We start from the raw sequence: 9,943 nt of genomic DNA, 5'->3' as shown, positions 1-9,943 counted from the left end.
GTTCTCTCTCTCTCTGCTCTCTCAAATAAATAAAATCTTACAAACAAAAAGCAAACAACAAACAAAAAAGCCTTTCCAAAAGGTGAGCTCCAGAGCTGGGCAGGTTCTCTGCCTAGACTGCTGAGCCCTGACCCCCTTTCGGTACCAGTAAGAGCCATGCATAGGGCTCAGCCCCCACAGACCCACAAGGAAACCTTTCCAGCAAGATTCCTCCACCACCTCCTACTTTCCCCTGCCTTTGACTCTGGCACAGGCCTCTGGCCACAGAGAAAGTCACCCTTCTCCTTTGAACACTGAGACAGGGTTGTGGCGGGGGCTGCCTGGGTCTCCATGTGCCTAGGTACCAAGTCAACTGAAGTAGTGGGAAGAGGTAAGAAATCCAGGGGCAGGGGGTGGGGGGGTGTGGGTAGGAAGAAGAGGAGGAGAAATCTGGGAAGAGGAAGGAGAGCGGTGGGAAGAGGAGAATAAGGTTTTGTGAATGAGCACTTCTGTTTCTCTTTCCAGGGAAATGGTTTGTGAGTTTCCTACCATCATCTGGTGAGTGGGTGATTTTCAAGGCAGGAAGGTGGGACTATATCCCTCCAGGAGACCACTTTGCACAAAACCCCCCATGATTGCCTCTGCTGTCCTTACCTGAGGCAGGAAGATCTGGCCCCTGGGCAAAGGGCAGGAGTAGATGGAAAAGAGGGGGTCAAGGAAGTCAGGGGCAGAAGGTCAGAGAAACTGAATGTCTTCAGAAGCTAATCTTGGGTGGGGGATGTACTTTCTCTTTTAGACACCCTCATAAGAGGTCCCATCCCCCCAATAGGTATGTGTTTGCTGGAGGCGAGGATGAGGATCCCATCCTGCACACATCTGGTCAGCAGGGCAGATTGCCCTGGCCTTTGCCACCAAGGCCCTGGGGCCTGGCCCTAGTTTTTGTGGAATAGGAAAGGTTCAGGAAGGCCATGGAAATGGACGGATGGACCCAGATTGGGGCAGGAAGAGGTTTCGCAAGAGGAAGTGGTAGAGAACAGAACCCTCCAAAGTGTCTCAAAAGCAAATTTGTGCATGTGAAAAGAGATGCTCACTTGTGATTCTGTTTCCAGGAAGAATATGGGGAGTACTCCTGCAAGGTGAGTGTCTATTAAGAGAGAATTAAGGGGCCTCCAGGGTAGGAACCTGCAAAGCCGAGAACCCAAATTGGAGTTTCCATGCAACTCAGAAAACTGAGCTCTACTTCCAAATAGATGATCTGGTCAGCTCTGCTTATGCGTTCTTTTATTCATTTGTGCATGCCTGTGACCAACATTTATTAAGAACTTAGTGGGCAACAGGCATTATTCTGAGCCCTGGGGATACAGCAGCGAACCAAACAGAAATGTCTGTGTCACTCAGCTTCCATTCCACTGGCCTCTCACTCAGATCATCTTGAGGGCACCTTAAGTCTGCTAGCAAAAGCAGAGAGCCCCTGAATCCATTCCTCAATTAATTCTTCTTTTTTTAAAGATTTTATTTATTTATTTAAGGAACACAGAGAGAGAGAGAGAGCATGAGTAGGGGGAGGGGCAAAGGGAGAGGAAGAAGCAGATTTGCCACTGAGGAGGGAGCCCGACGTGGGGCTCAATCCCAGGACCCTGAGATCAAGACCCGAAACGAAGGCAGATGTCCAACTGACTGAGCCACACAGGCGCCCCAATTCCTTGGTTAATTCTCTATGGATATAGACGATACAGGCAGAATTACACAGTAAGAAGGACAGCTCATGTGCACCCAGTACTACCCCCAAGCATTTTCCATACATAAACTCAATTTAATCCTTTTAACATCCCCATTTAACAGATGTAGAAACTGAGCCCAGGGCACTTAAGATCCTCATCTCAAAGAGCCCAACATTAGAATCCACTTATGTCAGACATGTCCAAGAAATGAGCACCTGGTCATTTTCTTCCACTTCCCATGACCCCTTTCCAGAATCTCCCCTCTCTGCTCCCTGCGTTCTACGCCCCTCATTTCATATCACTATGATTGTGTTTGCTAGTCTGTTATTTCTAGCCTATTCCCAGAGCTCAAACGTGCCATTCACAGAGATGCTTTTGGTTGATAAAAGGGCTCCTATTGATGGGGAAGGGCTGATCATCCCAGGAATGTTCTAATCAAAGAATTGTACCCATTTTCTCGTTGTTGCTGATTCCTGAGGGCAGATGTCAAGCACCTACATGAGGAGATTTTCCAGGAACAGAGGCCCTCGCCCAGCTCTCAAAGGACGCTCAGGATGCCATATTCCATAATATCCTGAACATGCTTGGGAACCGAGAGGCTTTGCAGAACCTCACGGATGAGGGGAGGGGTTCCTACAGCTACCTAGGGCTGATCAAAAGTGGTAACGGGGGCAGGTTTAGGAGATACTGCTACCAAGGCACATGGGGGAGGGGGAATGGGGCAATGCCAGGGGAAAGAGTAGGATGCGAGAGATGCAGGACATTGACCCCAGGCACGACAGGGCCAGGGAGTGCAGTCCCAATTACTGAGGCTGCTAGGAATCCCCTGGCGCAGGTAAAGCACCCTGACCTCCCACCCTTGTTAATCACTTACAGGCTTAAAAGACACAGGCAAAATTACTTAGAAATACTAGTTGTAGTAGTAGTAAGATCATATTACCAATAATACCAGCCTCCTACAGCTGGATGGGAACCCCTGGGATCCTCTGAATGACTTTGGTGGCAAAATCCTAAATGAGATGCAAGAGGACATAAGAGACCTATGGATCCAGGAAAGATTCCACATCATTTACCTCCTTGAAGCCATAATGGGTAAGAGTGATTTGGGGGAAATGTAGGAAAGTCACAAGTTTGACCTGCAGACCTCATGAAATCCATGGGTTAGATGCCACCACTCCAAAACCCTTCAAATATCATGATCTTCATCCTCACATATCGCCTCTCTCCAAAGTCTGGAGGGCTGAGTGAGATAAATTTGCTATGTGAACAGAGACCCAGCCTGAGGTCTAGAAAGTGACCCACCCAAGTTCATCCAACAGATCATTGTGGGTGGGATGATTCCAGGCTCCAGCCTCGGGATCCCATCCTCTGGACCATGTCATGTAGCATCCTGGAGACCATCCCAGGAGCAGAAGGAGGACTTTCCAGTACAGGGAACTTGACCTTCAAGTCCAGTGGGTTATTCCTCTGCCTCAGAGTTACCCTCTCATGGGGTCTCCTAGTTTACAGCAGGGAGAGGAAAATATGACTCTTCATCACTCTTTCTCCAAATGTCCCCATTCCCAGCGCTGAGTGACACCCAACATGATCTGCTGGCCTAGTCCATGAAGAAGAGGATCCTGCTCCAGCAGCAGGAGCTGGTGAGAAATCCCCAAGGGTCAACGTCCAGGGAAGAGGGTGAAAGAACCAGAGTTAAGAATGACTCTGAGGAAAAAGAGACAATGGAGGTTTCTGCCAGGGAGACAGGATCCTGCTTTGGCAACTGGGAAATCCCTGGCTACATCTGCCTCTAGGGAACAGGCCCAGTGGGTATGAGGCTACCTTGGGAGGGTCTCTGTTTCCATGGCAACCCCTGCAGAGGCCCCCCCAACACCCCCAGTTCTAAAATAGCCATATAGGAACCCAGGTTTGGGAACTCAGGGGCTCAGAGTCATATCCCTGCTTTACTAACACAGTTACCATTTGGGAATTGCTCTCTCTTTTCTCTCTCCTCATACATATACGTAAGTACTTATGTGTGTGCAGACATACGCATATACATATACACACATTGCACACGTGTATGTACGTGTATACACATCTGACTGCAGATGCCACTATTCTACAAGGGAAATGTTAGCGTAACCATTTAGCAGCTGAGGAACCAATGCTCAGCATTTTCCAATAATGTGTCCACAATCACACTGATCACAGGACATGACCAGGACATGACTCCTGGTCCCCTTGACTCCAAAGCTCGTCCTTTTCAGTTACCCTGCATGGCCCTCTTGGGGACAAATTTTCTCTCTCCGACCTCAAATGCTGACCTGTAACATCAGATACTGTTTATTTTAGGTAAGGAGCATCCTGGAGTCCAACTTCAATTACTCCGGGAACATCCCCTTCACCCTCAAACCCGAGCTCCTTGCCCTACTCCAGGATGAGGATTTGGCCATCACCTACGGCCTGCTGTAGGAGGCCTTCCTCCTTCAGTGGCCTGAATATGGAGCTGAGTAGCGCCAGGTCAACCTGGAATCTGGAAACCAAGCAGCCTCTGTCTGCCCCGTACGGGACTCTCTCCATGCTGCAGTGGCTGGCAGTCAGTCCAGAGAGGCCTGGCCCCGCCCCAGTCTATGCTGGGAGTGCCCCTGATGAGCTCAGGGGACCTAGGGCCACCCACTTCTGCCGTTCCAGGTAGCATGGAGCCAGGGATCGGCACACTTGAGGGAATGTTCTGAAGTGATAGATCTGTACCTTGCTAAAGATTCATGCAATTGTCAAAACTCATCAAATAGTATCTAAAGATATGAGCATTTTGCTGTATATTAATGCTACTCCAAAAAAAGTAAACAAATACTGAACTCTAGTAACAATATGAATTGTTTGGGGTGAAGTGTACTGGTAATCTGTAACTTACGTGAAATGCATCAAAAAATAAGGTGATTAATGAAGGGACAGAGAGATAGATATGTGACCAAGAGGAGGTGGTAAAATGTTAAAAACAAGAGGGTTTTTTTCTTTTTTATTCTTGAAACATTTTCGTTTGTCCAGAATTGCTTCAAAAAAATTAACCCCCCCCAAAATTATACCTGTGTATATATATGTTACTTTTCCAAATTATGCTTTTTGAGCTATTTTAAAGGGAACACTGAGGGGTGCCTGGGTGGCTCAGTCATTAAGCATCTGCCTTCGGCTCAGATCATGATCCCAGGGTCCTGGGATCGAGCCCCGCATCGGGCTCCCTGCTCGGCGGGAAGCCTGCTTCTCCCTCTCCCGCTCCCCCTGCTTGTGTTCCCTCTCTCGCTGTCTCTCTCTTCTGTCAAATAAATAAATAAAATCTTTAAAAAAGACACCAGCCAGGCTGCTGCTGATTCGACTCCAACCACGGGGAGCAGAAAGAGTAGCACGGTGGAGTCTGAACTAGCCAGTGAAGAAAAAAGCAGAGGGGCTGAGAGGAAAAGAACCATTACCAAGATGGAGCCAGAAGATATTCCTACAGACGAACTGAAAGACTTTAACACTATTAAAGTTACTGATAACGACTGTAATGAATCCACTGACAACAATGAATTAGATGAACTTGAAGAGCCATTTCACAGATACTACGTTGAAAAAGTTGTTGGTATTAAGAAAAGTGGTAGGAAAACGCTAAAACCTCGCATGTCGATAAATGCTGATGAAAGAGGTGGTCTAGAAAACATGAGGCCCCCTAACAATAGCAGTCCAGTACAAGAGGATATGAAAATGCATCCTGTGAGCTGTGCGGATTCACAATAACTGAGCAGGACCTGTCATCTCATTACTTAGCCAAACACATTGATCATATCTGTGCGTGTGGGAAATGCGGACAGGTCCTTGTTAAGGGGAGGCAGCTTCAGGATCATGCTCAAAGAGGTAGAGAACCCCAAGATCTGACAAGGAACAGGTTAGGAAATACTGAGGAGAAAACGGACATGGAAAAGAATCCTGATGAGCAGTCAGAAGTAAGAGATATGTTTGTGGAAATGTTGGATGATTTTAGGGACAATCATTTCCAGATAAACGCATCCCCAAAAAAGCAGTTATTTAAACATTCTGCCTGTCCTTTTCGACATCCAATTGTGGCCAGTGTTTTGAAACTGAAAATCTAGTGCTTGAACATACGTCTAGCTGCCTAGACCAGATTGTGTTTAAGAGTGCCATCATGAAGAAAACGAAAGAGATCACAGACGAAAGCATTTTTGTAATCTGTGCGGAAAAGGATTTTATCAGAGGAGTGACTTAAGAGAACACTATACTGTTCATACTAAGGAAAAACAGTTCATTTGTCAGACACGTGGAAAGCAGTTTTTAAGAGAACGTCAGTTGCAACTGCACAAAGGCATGGCCAGGAATGTTTGTTCCACCTGTGATCAAGGAAACCTCAGAAAACATGACCATGTACGGCACATGATTTCTCATTTAACTGCTGGCAAGACTAAATGCCAGGTCTGCTTTCAGATATTCCCAAATATGAACAGCTGGAACAGCACAGGGATGTTCGTCTGCATACATGTGGAATATGTGGAGCAAAATTTAATTTGAGGAAAGACAGGAGATCACATTATAATGCCAAGCATTTGAAAAGAATATAAGTGATTTTCTACTGTACTAATGTTTAGATGATAGCAGACAAAACACCAAAGCAAAGGATATGAGCTATTCAGAAATTGATTTTATGAGATGAATTGTTGGGAAAAAATTTCAAGGCCCTCTTAATACTTTTGTTTAGGATCTTAAGTATCTACATGTTAGGTGTTATTAAATGTTTATAATTTTTATTATTTCTTAATAGGATTCTTTGATTTTAGTTTGTTTTAGCTATGATTAAAATTCCTTTTGGGGCACCTGGGTAGCTCACTCAGTTGAGCCTTTGCCTTCGACTCCGGTCAGGATCCCAGGATCCTAGGATCTGGCCCCACTGATGGACTCCCTGCCCAGTGGGGGGCCTGCTTCTCCCTCTCCCTCTGCCACTCACCCTGCTTGTGCTCTCGCGCTCTCCCCCCAACCTCAAATAAATAAATGAATTCTTTAAAAAAATAAAATAAAATTACTTTTCAATGTAGACTACAAGTGGCTGTTACCCCTTCAATGTTTATTAAACTTTAGTTTTTTTATTGAAAAAAAAAGAAATTAAAACTATTATAAAAACTCAATAGAAGGATCAGAAGGTAAAGTTGAGGAGCTTTCCCAAAAAGTAAAGTAAAAAGTCACAAGATGAAAAATAAGAAAGAAAAAAATAAGAAATTCAGAAGCCTAACAGCTGGATAAAACAAGTTCTCAAAAAGAGAACACACACACACAAACAAATGGAGAGGATACCATCAACAAAATAATTCAATAAAATATCCCATAACCAGAATATGAGTTTCCAGATTTAAAGAGCCCATCACATACCTGACACAAATGGATGAAAATGGGACCATACCAAAACACATTTGTGTGATGTTTCAGAACATGCAGGACAAAGTAAAAATCCACGGAGAAGAATAAAGGTTATTTACAAAAGATCAAATATAGGGGGCACCTGGGTAGCTCAGTCGGGTTAAGTGTCTGATCTTAATTTTGGCTCAGGTCAAGATCTCAGCCTCCTGAGATCAAGCCCTGCCTCAGGCTCCCCACTGGGCATGAAGCCTGCTTGAGATTCTCTCTCTCCCTCTCCCTCTGCCCCTCCCCCGCCTCTCTCCCTCTCTAAAAAAAAGAAAAGCAAACTAGAGGCAATGGAACAATGACTTCCTACATTTTGATGGAAAATTATTTCCACCTAGAAGTCTACATCAAGTTTGAAGGTAGAATAAGGGCATTTTCAGACAAAAATTTTTTAAAATTACTGTCTATGTTCCATTTTCCAGAAAACTATGAGAGGTTGTGATACAACAAAATGAGAGAAACCCAGAAGGAAGATATTGGCGACAGGGCAAAGATTTAGTGTAGAATAGAGACAGGGGGATTCCAGGGATGACAGTTGGGGGGGGGGGTGGCAAAGGACAAGTCGTCCCCATCTGAGCAGATAGGAAGGCTTTGGGGGAGATTTCTCCAGGAAGAGAAAATTGATAGAATACCTCGAATCTGAGATATTAAATACAAGATTTAAGGAACTGGAAGGTTGGATTTAATTAGATACAAACACATAGAAAATAGAAGGAAAAATGACAATGAGAAACAAAACAAAAATCCTACAGGAAAGGAAAAATAATTACGGTTTATTAATAGCTGAGTAGTGTTTACATAGTCATAATTGTGACGGGACCTGTGGTGTGTAGAGCCAAGGAGACCCTAAATCCTCATCTTCCCTGGTGTAAGTCCATGGACAATGCCTGCAACTGAGCAAGGTTATTATTAAGAGATGTCAGACACAAAAGGCCACATATTATATTATCCCGTTCATATGAAATATGTAGGAGAGGCAAATCCAGAGAGCCCAGAAAGTACATCACAGTGGTTAGGGTGGGAAGTAATGAAAATGTTCTAAAACTGACTGTGGTCATGGCTGCGCAAGTCTGTAAATATATTAAAGCCACTGATTTGTACACTTTCAAGGGGTGAACTGTATGGCTTGTGAATTATATCTCAAGAATGCCCTTTAAACAAGAAATAAGGGAGGTAATTACCAAAACAAGCAACAAAACACATTTAAAGTGATGGTCTCTGGGGAGAAGCAATGGAAGAAGGTGGGGGGGGGCAAGACAGAGGGGGTGGGATCAGATCAGCTTTGATTAAAGAACACAAAGCCTAAGTATTAATGTAAGTCCACACGCCGTTATCGAAAGCTGGAGGTTCGCCCCATGTGTCAGGGTCAGGGCTGGAGAGGGTGGGGTACCACGACACCTGGGCAGGGGCAGGGCTGGAAACCCTGTAGTGCCAGACGCGGGTTCCAGAGAGTTCCTGCGCTGGGCACAGCCTACAGTCCGGAACGGTCACCCGGCCACCGCCCTACGGGCAGCCGCCCAGAGCCTCAGGTGGGTGTGGGGGGCCGGGAACCCCGGGTCCTGGAGGGGTTGCGGGACTGGGGGCAGGGAGGGGGTTCCAGGCAGGAGGGCAGGCCCGCAGTCCCCTCCCCCGCGCCTCTCCCGGCCTGTCCTTCTCTGCACCTCCCCCCCAACCCTTTGGAGAGGGTCTACTTACCCTCCCCGATTGCAAGCTGGCGCTGGCGCTGCCCTCACACGCTCCCCCAGGGTCCTCTCGGTCACTACCTGAGCCAGCACCATCTCCCTACGCGCCCCCGCAGCCGCCCCTCTCGGCGCTGGTGTGGACGCGCCTCTGGCGCCCCCTACAGGCCTGAGCAGGCCCACGCTTCCGCAGGCCGCAGTCACTTTGCGGGGCCCCTTCCTCCGTAGAAATAGCAAATATTGTCATTTAAGGCTGTGTTGGCCCATTCCCAACAACACGGAAGTTTCTCTTTGGCTTTAAGTTGGACAGAAAAGGAAAAAAAGACTATTGGCATAAAGACGAATATATTAATACTCTGTATTAAGATACTCTCTTAGACCTAAAATCTTCTTTGTTTCTTCTGATTTAAAGTAAATTAAAACATTTTCATGGGCCCTAAAAGTAGCGTGGGCCCTGGGCACCGTGCCTGGTGGAGAAGCTGGTCCCTCAGCTGCCTCCTTTCCCTGGGGCTGCAGACAAGGCTGGCCCCCACATCACACTGGAGCCCTGGGTCCCACTCCCCTGGACGGTAGTCATAAGCTCCTGCAGTCTCCCCTTTCCAGTGGGCAGTGAGTGCTGGTCCTAAAACACGTGCACTGGCTTGCAGTGTCATTGCCCTGCTCACAAGCCTTCGGTGACTGCCAGGGCCCACCTCAGGAAGGTGCTCACAGAAATGGCAAACTCCATCAAAGACGTAGGAACAAAATGCTACTGGGGCCCATCGGAGGGGGAAACAGAGGCTCATCCTAGATGCCTCTACCCAGAAAACTCAATTATGTGTGCTAAGAGGAGCGAGGAGAGGAATTCCTGTTCCCTTCTCATGCCACCCCCATCTCCTCTCCCTCCTCCCACCCACCTGGGCACCCACTACCTCAGAAAAGCAAGCAAGGCCAGAACACAAAGGGTAACAGCTTATCAATAAATGCCAACATCAACTTGTTAGTCCTCATAACAGTCCAATGGAGGATGTACTGTTATAGATAGTAACTGTCTATATTTTATATAAATATGAATAAATTTCTACTTTACAGCCGAGGACACCAAGGAGCAGAGAGATTTAGTAATGTTCCCAAGGGAACACCTGTTCTAAAACTAAG

At 46.5% G+C, this 9,943-nt stretch overlaps 1 pseudogene; it reads left to right on the top strand.

Annotated features, from left to right (window-relative positions):
- The first annotated feature begins 5,018 nt into the window (after positions 1 to 5,018).
- On the top strand, positions 5,019 to 6,388 carry LOC123858553 (zinc finger and BTB domain-containing protein 1-like; annotated as a pseudogene).
- Positions 6,389 to 9,943: the final 3,555 nt, after the last annotated feature.

Source organism: Mirounga angustirostris, unplaced genomic scaffold (genome assembly GCF_029215605.1).
Source record: "Mirounga angustirostris isolate CCGP_5_RB_7025 unplaced genomic scaffold, mMirAng1.0.hap1 SCAF_4, whole genome shotgun sequence".
NCBI lineage: Eukaryota > Metazoa > Chordata > Mammalia > Carnivora > Phocidae > Mirounga > Mirounga angustirostris.
This window is presented reverse-complemented; position numbering and strand designations above follow the sequence as displayed.